The sequence below is a fragment of the Oncorhynchus masou genome, unplaced genomic scaffold (assembly GCF_036934945.1).
Source record: "Oncorhynchus masou masou isolate Uvic2021 unplaced genomic scaffold, UVic_Omas_1.1 unplaced_scaffold_551, whole genome shotgun sequence".
NCBI classification, from domain to species: Eukaryota; Metazoa; Chordata; class Actinopteri; order Salmoniformes; family Salmonidae; genus Oncorhynchus; species Oncorhynchus masou.
Window position 1 is genome coordinate 387,137 of NW_027011926.1, and position 16,073 is coordinate 403,209.

A 16,073-nucleotide genomic window follows, 5' to 3' on the forward strand; every position below is an offset into this window, starting at 1 on the left:
GAACACAGCTGGCTGAGGGGACTCTTCTCCAGGTTCATCTCTCTGTAGGTTAGGGCTTTGTTATGGAAGGTTTGGGAATCACTTCCTTTGAAGTGGTTGTAGAATTTAACAGCTAGAATATAATTGTTCTTTTGGGGATTCTGGGTAAAGTCCCAATTCTGCTCTGCCTGCATTAGTTGGTGTTCTACATTGTACACGGGAGATGTTTTTGCAGTTCTACATGCAGAGTCTCAATTTGGTGTTTGTCCCATTTTGTGAATTCTTGGTTGGTGAGCGGACCCCAGACCTCACAACCATATAGGGCAATGGGTTCTATCGCTGATTCAGAAATTTGTCAAATTTGATGCTCCTTTTGTGTGCATAAAAGCTTTAGGGACGTTACCTGTGGTGCTGATGTTTAGGTTGAGGTAGGTATAGTTTTTGGTGTGCTCTAGGGCAACAGCGTCTAGAATTTGTATTTGTGGTCCTGGCAACTGGACCTTTTTTGGGAACACCATTATTTTTGTCTTACTGAGATTTTCTATCAGGACCCAGGTCTGGCAGAATCTGTGCATAAGATTTAGGTGCTGCTGTAGGCCCTCCTTGGTTGGGGACAGAAGCACCAGATCATCAGCAAACAGTAGACATTTGACCTCAGATTCTATCAGGATGAGGCCGGGTGCTGCAGACTGTTCTAGAACCAATTGGTTGATATGTTGAAGAGGGTGGGGCTCAAGCTGCGTACATGGATTTTATAATGTTGTATGTTTTCCCATAACACCGCCTTCCATCAATGTATATACCAGATCCTCATGCCGAATTCAGTCTAAAACTTTTTTTGAAATCAGCAAAGCATGAGAAGACTTTGCCTTTGCTTTGGTTTGTTTGTTTGTCAATTCGGGTGCGCAGGGAGAATACGTGGTCTGTCGTACAGTCATTTGGTAAAAACCCAAATTGAAATATGATCAGTACATTGTTTTCACTGAGGAAATGTAGGAGTCTGCTGTTAATGATAATGCAGAGGATTTTCCCAAGGTGGCTGTTGATGCATATCCCACGGTAGTTAATAAGGTCACATTTCTCTTCACTTCTGTGGATTGGGGTGATCAATCCTTGGTTGCATATTGGGGAAGATGCCAGAGCTGAGGATAAAGATTCTAAGAATAGCCAATTGGAACTTGTAATCTGTATATGTTATAATTTCATTGAGGATCCCATCAACACCACAGGCCTTCTTGTGTTGGGTTGGCATTTTGTCCTTTAGTTCATTCATTGTAATTGGAGAATCCAGTGGGTTCTGGTCGTCTTTAATAGTTGACTGTTTTATTGATCATGTGTATGTTTTTGCTGCTTGTCCTTTGTTATAGAGCCAATCAGATTGGAGAAGTGGTTTATCCATAGATAGATACTGTAGTTATAGAGCCAATCAGATTGGAGAAGTGGTTAATCCATAGATAGATACTGTAGCTCTTCATGTTATTTGTTTAATATGTTTTCCAATTTTCCCAGAAGTGGTTAGATTCTATGGATTCTTCAATTATACCGAGCTCTCGCTCTATCTCTTGCTCTCTCTCTCTCTCCCTCGCTCTGTCTCTCTCTGTCTCCCCCCTCTCTCTCCCCCCTCTCTCTCTCTCTCTCTCTCTCTCTCTCCCCCCCTCTCTCTCTCTCTCTCTCTCTCTCTCTCTCTGTATCTCTCTGTCTCTCCCCCCCTCTCTCTCTCTCCCTCTGTGTCTCTCTCCCTCTGTGTCTCTCTGTCTCTCTCTCTCTCTCTCTCTGTGTATCTCTCTCTCTCTCTGTATCTCTCTCTCTGTCTCTCCCCCCCGTCTCTCTCTCTCTCTGTCTCCCCCCTCTCGCTCTCTCTCTCTCCCCTCTGTGTCTCTCTCTCTCCTCTGTGTCTCTCTCTCTCTCTCTCTCTCTCTCTCTCTCTCTCTCTCTCTCTCTCTGTCTCTCTCTGTGTATGTCTCTCTGTGTGTCTCTCTCTCTCCTTCTCTGTGTGTCTCTCTCTCTCTTTCTCTGTGTGTCTCTCTCTCTCTCGGTGTTCAGTTTAAGGGAAGTTTATAGCTGAACCTGTTCTTTGGTTGTCATGGTAATGGCAGGGAGGTGCAGTGAGGTACTGGAATATGGCAAAATGGAGCGTAGGAGCTCTATATCATCTCTCTGTGTCTCTGTTTCTCTATCTTTGTTTCACTCCCTTTATCAGTGTTGGGGTGACTTGGCCTTTCTGAGGATAGTGAAGGTTCCTCTAGTCCTGTATGGTAGGGAAGGTTCCTCTAATCCTGTATGGTAGGGAAGGTCCCTGAAGTCCTATATGGTAGGGAAGGTTCCTCTAGTCCTGTATGGTAGGGAAGGTTCCTCTAGTCCTGTATGGTAGGGAAGGTTCCTCTAGTCCTGTATGGTACTGAAGGTTCCTCTAGTCTTGTATGGTAGGGAAGGTTCCTCTAGTCCTGTATGGTAGGGAAGGTTCCTCTAGTCCTGTATGGTAGGGAAGGTTCCTCTAGTACTGTACGGTAGGGAAGGTTCCTCTAGTACTGTACGGTAGGGAAGGTTCCTCTAGTCCTGTATGGTAGGGAAGGTTCCTCTAGTCCTGTACGGTAGGGAAGGTTCCTCTAGTCCTGTATGGTAGGGAAGGTTCCTCTAGTCCTGTATGTACGGTAGGGAAGGTTCCTCTAGTCCTGTATGGTAGGGAAGGTTCCTCTAGTCCTGTACGGTAGTGAAGGTTCCTCTAGTCCTGTACGGTAGTGAAGGTTCCTCTAGTCCTGTATGGTAGGGAAGGTTCCTCTAGTCCTGTATGGTAGGGAAGGTTCCTCTAGTCCTATATGGTAGGGAAGGTTCCTCTAGTCCTGTACGGTAGTGAAGGTTCCTCTAGTCCTGTATGGTAGGGAAGGTTCCTCTAGTCCTGTATGGTAGGGAAGGTTCCTCTAGTCCTGTATGGTACTGAAGGTTCCTCTAGTCTTGTATGGTAGGGAAGGTTCCTCTAATCCTGTATGGTAGGGAAGGTCCCTGAAGTCCTGTATGGTAGGGAAGGTTCCTCTAGTCCTGTATGTATGGTAGGGAAGGTTCCTCTAGTCCTGTATGGTAGGGAAGGTTCCTCTAGTCCTGTATGGTAGGGAAGGTTCCTCTAGTCCTGTATGGTAGGGAAGGTTCCTCTTGTCCTGTACGGTTGGGAAGGTTCATCTAGTCCTGTATGTATGGTAGGGAAGGTTCCTCTAGTCCTGTATGGTAGGGAAGGTTCCTCTAGTCCTGTATGGTAGGGAAGGTTCCTCTAGTCCTGTATGTATGGTAGGGAAGGTTCCTCTAGTCCTGTATGGTAGGGAAGGTTCCTCTAGTCCTGTATGGTACTGAAGGTTCCTCTAGTCCTGTATGGTAGGGAAGGTTCATCTAGTCCTATATGGTAGGGAAGGTTCCACTAGTCCTATATGGTAGGGAAGGTTCCTCTAGTCCTGTATGGTAGGGAAGGTTCCTCTAGTCCTGTATGTATGGTAGGGAAGGTTCCTCTAGTCCTGTACGGTAGGGAAGGTTCCTCTAGTCCTGTATGTATGGTAGGGAAGGTTCCTCTAGTCCTGTATGTATGGTAGGGAAGGTTCCTCTAGTCCTGTACGGTAGTGAAGGTTCCTCTAGTCCTGTATGGTAGGGAAGGTTCCTCTAGTCCTGTATGGTAGGGAAGGTTCCTCTAGTCCTGTATGGTAGGGAAGGTTCCTCTAGTCCTGTACGGTAGGGAAGGTTCCTCTAGTCCTGTATGTATGGTAGGGAAGGTTCCTCTAGTCATGTATGGTAGGGAAGGTTCCTCTAGTCCTGTATGTATGGTAGGGAAGGTTCCTCTAGTCATGTATGGTAGGGAAGGTTCCTCTAGTCCTGTATGTATGGTAGGGAAGGTTCCTCTAGTCCTGTACGGTAGGGAAGGTTCCTCTAGTCCTGTACAGTAGGGAAGGTTCCTCTAGTCCTGTATGTATGGTAGGGAAGGTTCCTCTAGTCCTGTATGGTAGGGAAGGTTCATGTAGTCCTGTATGGTAGGGAAGGTTCCTCTAGTCCTGTACGGTAGGGAAGGTTCCTCTAGTCCTGTATGGTAGGGAAGGTTCCTCTAGTCCTGTATGTATGGTAGGGAAAGTTCCTCTAGTCCTGTACGGTAGTGAAGGTTCCTCTAGTCCTGTATGGTTGGGAAGGTTCATGTAGTCCTGTATGGTAGGGAAGGTTCCTCTAGTCCTGTATGGTAGTGAAGGTTCCTCTAGTCCTGTATGGTTGGGAAGGTTCATGTAGTCCTGTATGGTAGGGAAGGTTCCTCTAGTCATGTACGGTAGGGAAGGTTCCTCTAGTCCTGTACAGTAGTGAAGGTTCCTCTAGTCCTGTACGGTTGGGAAGGTTCATGTAGTCCTGTATGGTAGGGAAGGTTCCTCTAGTCATGTACGGTAGGGAAGGTTCCTCTAGTCCTGTACAGTAGTGAAGGTTCCTCTAGTCCTGTATGGTTGGGAAGGTTCATGTAGTCCTGTATGGTAGGGAAGGTTCCTCTAGTCCTGTACGGTAGGGAAGGTTCCACTAGTCCTGTATGTATGGTTGGGAAGGTTCATCTAGTCCTGTATGGTAGGGAAGGTTCCTCTAGTCCTGTATGTATGGTTGGGAAGGTTCCTCTAGTCCTATATGGTAGGGAAGGTTCCTCTAGTCCTGTACGGTAGGGAAGGTTCCTCTAGTCCTGTATGGTAGGGAAGGTTCCTCTAGTCCTATATGGTAGGGAAGGTTCATCTAGTCCTGTATGTATGGTAGGGAAGGTTCCTCTAGTCCTATATGGTAGGGAAGGTTCCTCTAGTCCTGTATGTATGGTAGGGAAGGTTCCTCTAGTTCTGTATGTATGGTAGGGAAGGTTCCTCTAGTCCTGTATGTATGGTAGGGAAGGTTCCTCTAGTTCCTGTATGTATGGTAGGGAAGGTTCATCTAGTCCTGTATGTATGGTAGGGAAGGTTCCTCTAGTCCTGTATGTATGGTAGGGAAGGTTCATCTAGTCCTGTATGTATGGTAGGGAAGGTTCCTCTAGTCCTATATGGTAGGGAAGGTTCATCTAGTCCTGTATGGTAGGGAAGGTTCCTCTACTCCTGTATGTATGGTAGGGAAGGTTCCTCTAGTCCTGTATGTATGGTATGGGAGGTTCCTCTAGTCCTGTATGTATGGTAGAGAAGGTTCCTCTAGTCCTGTATGTATGGTAGGGAAGGTTCCTCTAGTCCTGTATGGTAGGGAAGGTTCCTCTAGTCCTATATGGTAGGGAAGGTTCCTCTAGTCCTATATGGTAGGGAAGGTTCCTCTAGTCCTGTATGGTAGGGAAGGTTCCTCTAGTCCTGTATGGTAGGGAAGGTTCCTCTAGTCCTATATGGTAGGGAAGGTTCCTCTAGACCTGTATGGTAGGGAAGGCCCCTCTAGTCCTATATGGTAGGGAAGGCCCCTCTAGTTATATAGTGCCTTGCGAAAGTATTCGTCCCCCTTGAACTTTGCGACCTTTTGCCACATTTCAGGCTTCAAACATAAAGATATAAAACTGTATTTTTTTGTGAAGAATCAACAACAAGAGGGACACAATCATGAAGTGGAACGACATTTATTGGATATTTCAAACTTTTTTAACAAATCAAAAACTGAAAAATTGGGCGTGCATGTATGTTAGGGATGGTTCCTCTAGTCCTGTATGGTAGGGAAGGTTCCACTAGTCCTGTATGTATGGTTGGGAAGGTTCATCTAGTCCTGTATGGTAGGGAAGGTTCCTCTACTCCTGTATGTATGGTAGGGAAGGTTCCTCTAGTCCTGTATGTATGGTATGGGAGGTTCCTCTAGTCCTGTATGTATGGTAGAGAAGGTTCCTCTAGTCCTGTATGTATGGTAGGGAAGGTTCCTCTAGTCCTGTATGGTAGGGAAGGTTCCTCTAGTCCTATATGGTAGGGAAGGTTCCTCTAGTCCTGTATGGTAGGGAAGGTTCCTCTAGTCCTGTATGGTAGGGAAGGTTCCTCTAGTACTATATGGTAGGGAAGGTTCTTCTAGTCCTGTATGGTACTGAAGGTTCCTCTAGTCCTGTATGTATGGTAGGGAAGGTTCCTCTAGTCCTGTATGTACGGTATTGAAGGTTCCTCTCATCCTGAATGTATGGTAGGGAAGGTTCCTCTAGTCCTGTATGTATGGTAGGGAAGGTTCCTCTAGTCCTGTACGGTAGGGAAGGTTCCTATAGTCCTGTATGTATGGTAGAGAAGGTTCTTCTAGTCCTGTATGGTACTGAAGGTTCCTCTAGTCCTGTATGTATGGTAGGGACGGTTCCTCTAGTCCTGTGTGGTAGGGAAGGTTCCGCTAGTCCTGTATGGTACTGAAGGTTCCTCTAGTCCTGTATGTATGGTAGGGAAGGTTCCTCTAGTCCTGTACGGTAGGGAAGGTTCCTATAGTCCTGTATGGTAGGGAAGGTTCCTCTAGTCCTGTATGGTAGGGAAGGTTCCGCTAGTCCTGTATGGTACTGAAGGTTCCTCTAGTCCTGTATGTATGGTAGGGAAGGTTCCTCTAGTCCTGTATGTACGGTATTGAAGGTTCCTCTCGTCCTGAATGTATGGTAGGGAAGGTTCCTCTAGTCCTGTATGTATGGTACCGAAGGGTCCTCTATTCCTGTATGTATGGTAGGGAAGGTTCCTCTAGTTCTCTATGGTAGGGAAGGTTCCTCTAGTTCTGTATGGTAGGGAAGGTTCCTCTAGTCCTGTATGGTACTGAAGGTTCCTCTAGTCCTGTATGTATGGTAGGGAAGGTTCCTCTAGTCCTGTATGGTAGGGAAGATTCCTTTAGTACTGTATGGTAGGGAAGGTTCCTCTTGTCCTGTATGGTAAGGAAGGTTCATCTAGTCCTGTATGTTAGGGAAGGTTCCTCTTGTCCTGTATGTATGGTAGGGAAGGTTCATCTAGTCCTGTATGTATGGTAGGGAAGGTTCCTCTAGTCCTGTATGGTAGGGAAGGTTCCACTAGTCCTGTATGTATGGTAGGGAAGGTTCCTCTAGTCCTGTATGATAGGAAAGGTTCCTCTAGTCCTGTATGTTAGTGAAGGTTCCTCTAGTCCTGTATGGTAAGGAAGGTTCCTCTAGTCGTGTATGGTAGGGAAGGTTCCTCTAGTCCTGTATGTATGGTACTGAAGGTTCATCTAGTCCTGTATGGTAGGGAAGGTACCTCTAGTCCTGTATGTATTGTAGGGAAGGTTCTTCGAGTCCTGTATGTACAGTAGGGAAGGTTAATCTAGTGCTGTATGGTAGGGAAGGTACCTCTAGTCCTGTATGTATGGTAGGGAAGGTTCCTCTAGTCCTGTATGGTAGGGAAGATTCCTCTAGTCCTGTATGGTAGGGAAGGTTCCTCTAGTCCTGTATGTATGGTAGGGAAGGTTCCTCTAGTCCTGTATGTATGGTAGAGAAGATTCCTCTAGTCCTGTATGGTAGGGAAGGTTCCTCTAGTCCTGTATGGTAGGGAAGGTTCCTCTAGTCCTGTATGTATGGTAGGGAAGGTTCCTCTACTCCTGTATGGTATGGAAGGTTCCTCTAGTCCTGTATGTATGGTAGAGAAGGTTCCTCTAGTCCTGTATGTATGGTAGGGAAGGTTCCTATAGTCCTGTATGGTAGGGAAGGTTCCTCTAGTCCTGTATGGTAGGGAAGGTTCCTCTAGTCCTGTATGTATGGTATGGGAGGTTCCTCTAGTCCTGTATGTATGGTACTGAAGGTTCCTCTAGTACGGTATGTATGGTAGAGAAGGATCTGTATAACTAAATGGCCAGAAAACTCAGTCAGATAAATACCTGATATCTGATTTTTGGCGTTAAGAATAGGTAAGTTAGTTCAGGGGTTAGGTTTGGTAGGTGGGTTAGTTCAGGGGTTAGGGCTGTTGGTGGGTTAGTTGAGGGGTTAGGGCTTGGTGGATTAGTTCAGAGGTTAGGGCTAGGTGGTTTAATTCAGAGGTTAGGGCTAGGTGGGTTAGTTTAGAGGTTAGGGCTAGGTGGGTTAGTTTAGAGGTTAGGGCTAGGTGGGTTAGTTTAGAGGTTAGGGCTAGGTGGGTTAGTTTAGAGGTTAGGGCTAGGTGGGTTAGTTTAGAGGTTAGGGCTAGGTGGGTTAGTTTAGAGGTTAGGGCTAGGTGGGTTAGTTTAGAGGTTAGGGCTAGGTGGGTTAGTTTAGAGGTTAGGGCTAGGTGGGTTAGTTTAGAGGTTAGGGCTAGGTGGGTTAGTTTAGAGGTTAGGGCTAGGTGGGTTAGTTTAGAGGTTAGGGCTAGGTGGGTTAGTTTAGAGGTTAGGGCTAGGTGGGTTAGTTTAGAGGTTAGGGCTAGGTGGGTTAGTTTAGAGGTTAGGGCTAGGTGGGTTAGTTTAGAGGTTAGGGCTAGGTGGGTTAGTTTAGAGGTTAGGGCTAGGTGGGTTAGTTTAGAGGTTAGGGCTAGGTGGGTTAGTTTAGAGGTTAGGGCTAGGTAGGATGGTTAGTTCAGGGGTTAGGGCTAGGTAGGTGGGTTAGTTCAGAGGTTAGGGCTCGGTAGGTGGGTTAGTTCAGGGGTTAAGGCTAGGTGGGTGGGTTAGTTCAGGGGTTAGTGCTAGGTAGGTTGGTTCGTTCAGGGGTTAGGGCTAGGTAGGTGGGTTAGTTCAGAGGTTAGGGCTAGGTGGGTAGGTTAGTTCAGTGGCTAGGTAGGTGGGTTAGTTCAGAGGTTAGGGCTAGGTGGGTGGGTTAGTTCAGGGGTTAGTGCTAGGTAGGTGGGTTAGTTCAGGGGTTAGGGCTAGGTAGGTGGGTTAGTTCAGAGGTTAGGGCTCGGTAGGTGGGTTAGTTCAGGGGTTAAGGCTAGGTAGGTGGGTTAGTTCAGGGGTTAGTGCTAGGTAGGTGGGTTAGTTCAGGGGTTAGGGCTAGGTAGGTGGGTTAGTTCAGAGGTTAGGGCTAGGTGGGTAGGTTAGTTCAGAGGTTAGGGCTAGGAAGGTGGGTTAGTTCAGTGGCTAGGTAGGTGGGTTAGTTCAGAGGTTAGGGCTAGGTGGGTGGGTTAGTTCAGGGGTTAGTGATAGGTAGGTGGGTTAGTTCAGGGGTTAGGGCTAGGTAGGTAGGTAAGTTCAGGGGTTAGGGCTAGGTAGGTGGGTTAGTTCAGAGGTTAGGGCTAGGTAGGTGGGTTAGCTCAGGGGCTAGGTAGGTGAGTTAGTTCAGGGGTTAGGGCTAGGTAGGTGGGTTAGTTGAGGGGTTAGTGCTAGGTGGGTTAGTTCAGAGGTTAGGGCTAGGTGGGTTAGTTCAGAGGTTAGGGCTAGGTAGGTGGGTTAGTTCAGGGGTTAGGGCTAGGTAGGTGGGTTAGTTCAGGGGTTAGGGCTAGGTAGGTGGGTTAGTTCAGGGGTTAGGGCTAGGTAGGTGGGTTAGTTCAGGGGTAGGGCTAGGTAGGTGGGCTAGTTCAGGGGCTAGGTAGGTGGATTAGTTCAGGGGTTAGGGCTAGGTGGTTGGGTTAGTTCAGGGATTAAAGCTAGGTAGGTGGGTTAGTTCAGGGGTTAGGGCTAGGTGGGTAGGTTAGTTCAGGGGTTAGGGTTAGGTTGGTAGGTTAGTTCAGGGGTTAGGGCTAGTTAGGTGGTTTAGTACATGGGTTAGGGCTAGGTTGGTTAGTTCCGGGTTTAGGGCTCGGTAGGTAGGTTAGTTCCGGGGTTAGGGCTAGGTAGGTAGGTTAGTTCAGGGGTTAGGGCTAGGTCGGTGGGCTAGTTCAGGGGCTAGGTAGGTGGGTTTGTTCAGGGTTTAGGGCTAGGTGGTTGGGTTAGTTCAGGGGTTAGGGCTAGGTGGGTCGATTAGTTCAGGCGTTAGGGCTAGGTAGGTAGGTTAGTTCAGGGGTTAGTGTTAGGTAGGTGGGTTAGTTCAGGGGTCAGGGCTAGGTGGTTGGGTTAGTTCAGGGGTTAGGGCTAGGTAGGTGGGTTAGTTCAGGGGCTAGGTAGGTTGGGTTATGTGGGTAATGTAGTGTGTTTGTGAATATGGTTGTTCAGCCAGGAACCTAGGAAAGAGATGGAATGTGTCCGTGTAATGTAGTGTGTTTTTGTGTAATGTAGTGTGTTTGTGTGGAATGTAGTGTGTTTGTGTGTAATGTAGTGTGTTTGTGTGTAATGTAGTGTGTTTGTGTGGAATGTAGTGTGTTTGTGTGTAATGTAGTGTGTTTGTGTGTAACGTCGTGTGTTTGTGTGTAACAGTGTGTTTGTGTGTAATGTAGTGTGTTTGTGTAATGTACTTTGTGTGTGGTTGTCTGGGTTATCTGGGCCTTGCAGCTCCTCCAGTTCTTCCTGCCAAACATCCGTCTCCACGGGAACACAGACAGGAAAAAGGAAGTGTGAGCTAATAGGAAACTTTTAGAACAGGAGGACAGGGAGGAGGGGAAGACAGGTTGGAGAGGAGGACAGGGAGGAGGGGAAGACGGGGAGGAGGGGAAGACAGGGAGGAGGGGAGGACAGGGAGGAGGGGAGGACAGGGAGGAGGGGAAGACAGGTTGGAGAGGAAAGATAAAAAAGATGTCAAAGGATATGTTTTGGGGTTTCGGGTTGTGGTTCGGGGTTAGGGTTGTGTTTAGGGTTGTGGTTAGGGTTCAGGGTTGAGGTCAGGGTTTAGGGTTGGGTTTAGGGTTGTGGTTGTGGTTAGGGTTTAGGGTTGAGGTCAGGGTTTAGGGTTGTGGCAGGGTTTAGGGTTGTGTTTAGGGTTGTGGTTAGGGTTTAGGGTTGAGGTCAGGGTTTAGGGTTGTGGTTAGGGGTTAAGGTTGTGGTTAGGGTTGTGGCAGGGTTTAGGTTTGTGGTTACGGTTTAGGGTTAAGGTTAGGGTTTAGGGTCAGGGTTTATGGTTGTGGTTAGGGTTTAGGTTTGAGGTTAGGGTTGTGTTCAGGGTTTAGGGTTGTGGTTATGGTTTAGGGCTGTGGTTAGGGTTTAGGGTTGAGGTCAGGGTTTAGTGTTGTGGTAAGGGTTGTGGTTAGGGTTAGGGTTTAGGGTTGTGGTTACGGTTTAGGGTTTAGGGTTAGGTTTATGTTTAGGTTTGTGGTTAGGGTTTAGGGTTTAGGGTTGTGGTTAGGGTTTAGGGCTGTGGTTAGGGTTGTGGTTACGGTTTAGGGTTAGGGTTTAGGTTTGTGGTCAGGGTTTAGGGTTGTGGTTACGGTTTAGGGTCAGGGTTTAGGGTTAGGGTTTAGGGTTGTGGTTAGGGGTTAGGGTTGTGGTCAGGGTCTAGGGTTTAGGGTTGTGGTCAGGGTTTAGGGTTGGGGTTAGGGTTGTGGTCAAGGTTTAGGGTTGTGGTTACGGTTTAGGGTTAGGGTTTAGGTTTGGGTTGTCGTTGGGTTGTGGTTAGGGTTTAGGGTGGTGGTCAGGGTTTAGGGTTGTGGTCAGGGTTTAGGGTTGTGGTTATGGTTTAGGGTTGTGGTCAGAGGTTAGGGTTGTAGTTGGGTTGTGGTTAAGGTTGTGGTTAGGGTTCAGGGTTGAATTTAGGGTTTAGGGTTGTGGTTAGGATTTAGGGTTGTGGTTAGGGTTGTGGTTAGATTTTAGTGTTGTTTTTAGGGTTTGGGGTTGTGGTTGAGGTTAGGGTTGTGGTTAGGGATTAGGGTTTGGTCAGGGTTGTGGTTAGGGGTTTAGGGTTGTGGTTATGGTTTTAGGGTTGTGGTTAGGAGTTAGGCTTGTGGTTAGGGGTGCTGTTAGGGGTTAGGGATTAGGGTTTGGTTAGGGTTGTGGTTAGGGGTTTAGGGTATTGGTTAGGGTTTTAGGGTTGTGGTTAGGAGTTAGGCTTGTGGTTAGGGGTGTGGTTAGGGGTTAGGGTTGTGGTCAGGGTTTAGTGTTGTGGTTAGGGTTGTGGTTGTGGTTAGGGGTTAGGGTTGTGGTTAGGGTTTAGGGTTGCTGTTAGGGTTTAGGGTTGTGGTTAGGGTTGTGGTTAGGGTTTAGGGTTATGGCTAGGGTTTAGGGTTAGGGTTGTGGTCAGGTTTTAGGGTTATGGTTAGGGTTGTGGTCAGGGTTGTAGTTAGGGTTTAGGGTTGTGGTTAGGGTTTAGGGTTGTGGTTAGGGTTTAGGGTTATGGCTAGGGTTTAGGGTTGTGGTTAGGGTTAGGGTTGTGGTCAGGTTTTAGGGTTAGGGTTAGGGTTGTGGTCAGGGTTGTAGTTAGGGTTTAGGGTTGTGGAGCTCATTGAGCTCTAAAAGGAGTACAGGATGTTACCATGTCACTTGATTTTGGTGTGGTCACTGATTACCAACATATCACTGAGGACAAATATTGCTAGCCTTTCTATTAGTCAGATGTGAGGAGCTGGAGCCGTCCTACTGGTGGTTAAGGAGGAAATGAGGGGGGAGTGTGTTCCTTCCCACTCCTCCCTCCTCTGGTTTCCCTTCAGAAAGACAAGAGAGTTATCAAGACACTGTAAAGCCCTAGACACAGAGAAGTACAGACCAGCACAGGGCACCTACAGACCAGAACAGGAGTACTACAGACTACTACAGACCAGCACAGGAGTACTACAGACTACTACAGACCAGAACAGGAGTACTACAGACCAGCACAGGAGTACTACAGACCAGCACAGGGCTACTACAGATCAGTACATTACCACTACAGACCAGTACATTACTACTACAGACCAGTACATTACTACTACAGATCAGTACATTACCACTACAGACCAGTACATTACTACTACAGACCAGTACATTACTACTACAGATCAGTACATTACTACTACAGACCAGTACATTACTACTACAGACCAGTACATTACTACTACAGATCAGTACATTACCACTACAGACCAGTACATTACTACTACAGACCAGTACATTACTACTACAGATCAGTACATTACCACTACAGACCAGTACATTACTACTACAGACCAGTACAGGACTATTACAGACCAGTACATTACTACTACAGACCAGCACAGTAGTACTACAGACTACTACAGACCAGCAAAGGACTACTACAGACCAGCACAGGAGTACTACAGACTACTACAGACCAGAACAGGAGTACTACAGACCAGCGCAGGAGTACTACAGACTACTACAGACCAGCACTGGACTAGTACAGACCAGCACTGGACTACTACAGACCAGCACAGGGCACCTACAGACCAGAACAGGAGTACTACAGACTACTACAGACCAGAACAGGAGTACTACAGACTACTACAGACCAGAACAGGAGTACTACAGACCAGCACAGGACTACTACAGACCAGCACAGGACTACTACAGACTACTACAGACCAGCACAGGACTACTACAGACTACTACAGACCAGAACAGGAGTACTACAGACCAGCACAGGACTACTACAGACCAGCACAGGACTACTACAGACCAGTACATTACTACTACAGACCAGCACAGTAGTACTACAGACTACTACAGACCAGCAAAGGACTACTACAGACCAGCACAGGACTACTACAGACCAGCACAGGACTACTACAGACCAGCACAGGACTACTACAGACTACTACAGACCAGCAAAGGACTACTACAGACCAGTACATTACTACTACAGACCAGCACAGTAGTACTACAGACTACTACAGACCAGCAAAGGACTACTACAGACCAGCACAGGACTACTACAGACCAGCACAGGACTACTACAGACCAGCACAGGAGTACTACAGACTACTACAGACCAGCAAAGGACTACTACAGACCAGTACATTACTACTACAGACCAGCACAGTAGTACTACAGACTACTACAGACCAGCAAAGGACTACTACAGACCAGCACAGGACTACTACAGACCAGCACAGGAGTACTACAGACTACTACAGACCAGCAAAGGACTACTACAGACCAGCAAAGGACTACTACAGACCAGAACAGGAGTACTACAGACTACTACAGACCAGCACAGGACTACTACAGACTACTACAGACCAGAACAGGAGTACTACAGACCAGCACAGGACTACTACAGACCAGCACAGGAGTACTACAGACTACTACAGACCAGCAAAGGACTACTACAGACCAGTACATTACTACTACAGACCAGCACAGTAGTACTACAGACTACTACAGACCAGCAAAGGACTACTACAGACCAGCACAGGACTACTACAGACCAGCACAGGAGTACTACAGACCAGAACAGGAGTACTACAGACTACTACAGACCAGAACAGGAGTACTACAGACCAGTACAGGACTACTACAGACTACTACAGACTAGAACAGGAGTACTACAGACTACTACAGACCAGCACAGGGCTACTACAGACCAGAACAGGAGTACTACAGACCAGCACATTACTACCACAGACCAGTTTGGTGACCAGTGGAACCAGCAGGATCATTTTGATGGGAATCCCAGACCAGAGGTGACTATGATGTCCTGATGGTGTATATGCTCTAACCCTGGTCTACATACTACCTACCCCTACCTAACCCTGGTCCACATACTACATACCCCTACCTAACCCTGGTCCACATACTACCTACCCCTACCTAACCCTGGTCTACATACTACCTACCCCTACCTAACCCTGGTCCACATACTACCTACCCCTACCTAACCCTGGTCTACATACTACCTACCCCTACCTAACCCTGGTCCACATACTACCTACCCCTACCTAACCCTGGTCTACATACTACCTACCCCTACCTAACCCTGGTCCACATACTACCTACCCCTACCTAACCCTGGTCTACATACTACCTACCCCTACCTAACCCTGGTCCACATACTACCTACCCCTACCTAACCCTGGTCCACATACTACCTACACCTACCTAACCCTGGTCCACATACTACCTACCCCTACCTAACCCTGGTCCACATACTACCTACCCCTACCTAAACCTGGTCCACATACTACCTACCCCTACCCCTACCTAACCCTGGTCCACATACTACCAACCCATACCTAACCCTGGTCCACATACTACCTACCCCTACCCCTACCTAACCCTGGTCCACATACTACCTAGCCTTACCCCTACCTAACCCTGGTCCACATACTACCTAACCCTACCCCTACCTAACCCTGGTCCACATACTACCTAGCCTTACCCCTACCTAACCCTGGTCCACATACTACCTAACCCTACCCCTACCTAACCCTGGTCCACATACCACCTAACCCTACCCCTACCCCTACCTTCCCCTGGTCCACATACTACCTACCCCTACCTAACCCTGGTCCACATACTACCTACCCCTACCTAACCCTGGTCCACATACTACCTACCCCTACCTAACCCTGGTCCACATACTACCTACCCCTACCTCTACCTAACCCTGGTCCACATACCACCTAACCCTACCCCTACCTAACCCTGGTCCACATACTACCTACCCCTACCCCTACCTAACCATGGTCCACATACTACCTACCCCTACCCCTACCTAACCCTGGTCCACATACTACCTACCCCTACCTAACCCTGGTCCACATACTACCTACCCCTACCCCTACCTAACCCTGGTCCACATACTACCTACCCCTACCCCTACCTAACCATGGTCCACATACTACCTAGCCTTACCCCTACCTACCCCTGGTCCACATTCTACCTACCCCTACCCCTACCTAAACCTGGTCCACATACTACCTAACCCTACCCCTACCTAACCCTGGTCCACATACTACCTACCCCTACCCCTACCTAACCCTGGTCCACATACTACCTACCCCTACCCCTACCTAACCATGGTCCACATACTACCTAGCCTTACCCCTACCTACCCCTGGTCCACATTCTACCTACCCCTACCCCTACCTAAACCTGGTCCACATACTACCTAACCCTACCCCTACCTAACCCTGGTCCACATACTACCTACTCCTACCCCTACCTAACCCTGGTCCACATACACCCTAACCCTACCCCCACCTAACCCTGGTCCACATACTACCAACCCCTACCTCTACCTAACCCTGGTCCACATACCACCTAACCCTACCCCTACCCCTACCTTCCCCTGGTCCACATACTACCTACCCCTACCCCTACCTAACCCTGGTCCACATTCTACCTACCCCTACCCCTACCTAAACCTGGTCCACATACTACCTAACCCTACCCCTACCTAACCCTGGTCCACATACTACCTACCCCTACCCCTACCTAACCCTGGTCCACATTCTACCTACCCCTACCCCTACCTAACCCTG

General features: G+C 48.0%; 1 protein-coding gene across 1 annotated transcript in view; it reads left to right on the forward strand.

The window, feature by feature from the left end:
* The first annotated feature begins 13,471 nt into the window (after window positions 1-13,471).
* LOC135536060 (SH3 and multiple ankyrin repeat domains protein 3-like) overlaps window positions 13,472-16,073 on the forward strand; it is a 140,498-nt gene continuing 137,896 nt past the window's right edge. The window contains 1 exon segment of the mRNA XM_064962453.1: window positions 13,472-14,273. The gene's annotated coding sequence lies outside the window, so the exon portion shown is untranslated.